Source organism: Manihot esculenta, chromosome 1 (assembly GCF_001659605.2).
Source record: "Manihot esculenta cultivar AM560-2 chromosome 1, M.esculenta_v8, whole genome shotgun sequence".
NCBI classification, from domain to species: domain Eukaryota; kingdom Viridiplantae; phylum Streptophyta; class Magnoliopsida; order Malpighiales; family Euphorbiaceae; genus Manihot; species Manihot esculenta.
Genome location: NC_035161.2, coordinates 20,585,647 through 20,588,406, shown reverse-complemented (window position 1 = coordinate 20,588,406; position 2,760 = coordinate 20,585,647).

Here is a 2,760-nt window from a genome sequence, read left to right as displayed (position 1 = left end):
GAGATAAAAACTGAAAGTGGGATCAAACGAGATAAACTGGAAGAAGAATAAAAATAAATTGCAATAAAAGTAAAATGGGGGGGTTTGAGATTGATTGTAGTAAACTAATAATGAGAATAATAAAAAGCAAATAATTAAAATAAAAGAGGGAATCAATATGAGAAAAGTCTAGTTGAAGATATGGATCCACTTTGGTTGTTTGGATTGATCATTGAAACTTAGATTATCTTGATTGGTTCAATAGATTAGTTATGGGGGTGGAAGACGCTTCTCACCACCATGTCTCTCCTTATGATTAAATTAATCAGGGAACGTCCTCTAATTAATTACTAATTAACAAATTGCCAAGGAACGTCCTTGGGCCCTAGGCATCAAACAATTGTTAATTGCATAAAGAAATAGAGAGACCCAATCCTAGCTACCCAAACGTATGGAGATAACGCTAGATCATGCAATTGCTTGGTTTTTACACCAAGTGTTCTAAGGTCAGAATATTTCTAGCAATTACGGACTAAAAATAATCCCAACTAACAATCAATTAACTTTGCAATTAAAATCAAGTGGCCAATTTAATCAAAACAACAAAGTAATCATGTAATTAAAGCATCAATTGCATAAATATTGAACAAAATCAAAGACAATAATTTATGTTCAGATCTCACAACCCATTAAACAACCTTAGTTTCAACCAATCCTCAATTAGAATTAAGAAATTAGCTATTCATTAGCTAAATTAAAAACATAAAAAATAAAAGAAAAAGAAAAGAACCGAAATTGAATTCTGCCCTTCTGCCTCGCCGAAGCTCGGCGGAAATTGCCGAATTGAAATTGTCTGTGTGTTCGGCCACTGGAAGCTCTTTAAATAGGGCTGAGAGGCGGTGCCCCTAATTAGGAAAATTGCTGGCCTGGGAGTGGATCGAGTGCGCGAGTGTCCACGTGAAGCTGGGATTGAAGTGCGCTGGCTCATGCGCAGGAACGTGCGGGAACTCGGTGAAGCGGGAGTGTGGCCAAGGTGGGTCCATGCGGATTGGGCCGTCCAATGGTGTGAGTGGTGGGAATTGAAGCGTCTTGGTACACGTGTGCAAGGTGGATTGATGAAGCGCGGGGCCCATTTGCGCGTGAAGAGATCGTGGGTGTGAATTGAGTTGGGCGTTGAATGTGCTTTGGTCGTGGAGAGCTTGGCCCGTTGAGTGCTGTCCATGTGCGGTCCACGGGGAAATGAGCGCTGGGCCATGTGCGTGGATGCATTGGGCGCGCCCACGTGCTGCAGCTTGCAATGGTGCGGCCCAGGTGCTTGGTTCACTGGAGAGAATGGCGGGCTTCGTGAGTGGCGTGAATTGTGAGAAAACGGGCCATGTTTGCAGGCCATCATGCGGGGCGCGGTCCTTGAGCATTGGTGGGCTGTCCAGGCTTGAATATTTAAGCCTCAAAATATTTTCTTTTTATTTAACTTGAATCCGGCTTGGCAGGTTTACCCTTTTTTTGCTCCAAATAAGACAGTTTTAGGGGGATTTTCTTCAGATTGTCCTTTTACACCATTTTCTGCAAAATAATATTAAAAACACTAAATTAGGCAGAAATCATGTAAATATTTATTAATAATATTAATATAAAATGGACTAAATTATGCTCTATCACGTATACAAGTACCTGCCTATAAAATGCACATTAAAAAATCGGGAAAGTACCAAAATTACCCAAAATTGAATCTAAAGTAGAGCTGGCAAGGATTGTTAATTTGGATTGGGTATGTTTTGAATATTAGAATTTCTGCATTATTTCCATTCTTTTTTTTTCCTTTTGTCAGTACTACATTATTTCCATTCTGCTTCTAATTTCATGGAAATATCATATATATATATATATATATATATATATGTATATGTACATAGGATCAACATGTATGACTAGCTATGATCTCATCTAACCAGCACCCTGAGAAAAGGACAATTTGGAGATGCTCAATCTTTAACATGGATATAGGGGGAAGAAAGAAAACTAAATCAACCTAACGTATTTTTTGAGAAGAATCACAGACAAGTCAGTTAAGGCACTCAATATTTGAACTTGTACCATGAGGTTGCAACACTCAATCACTCATCCTTTAATACTAGTTCTAGAAGACATGGTCAATTAACAAGGGATCCAATGCCACTCAATTTTCTAAATATTCTCATTCAGCTCTCAATTTTACTTTAATTACATTATACTCATCTACTTGGGCTAAGAGTTGGAAAATTGTATGCCTAAAAAGTGTTCATAATTCTTGCCAGAAGATAGCATGCATCAAAAGACTACTTATACAGAAACTGATACCGTAGAGGATATATCATAATTTTACTATGTGCATGCATCTTGCACTAAATTACTCTGCATTCATATCTTTGCTAATCATATGAATATATAGTATGTCTCTATTCATTCATATAATTTATAACTTCAATCTGTTTCAAATTTCAGAAGGTTATACAAACTCATCTAATTCTACTTTTTTTTTCTTCTGTCTTAAGCCTGAATCAGTAACCAAGTAAATAACAAAATACAGAAGTGAATTAACTTACTTCTTCCACTCTTTATTTTCTTCAACGTTCATGTCTTATTTTAATAAAGGGAACCAAACTATTCATTTCAATTTGTTACTTGTTTTCACTCTAAACCCAACCAGTCTCCAAACCATCTTATTGATAAGATTAGAATCACTTTCATTATATATCCATCATCATGTTAAAATATAGTCAAAATTTTTTATCCTTTTCCATA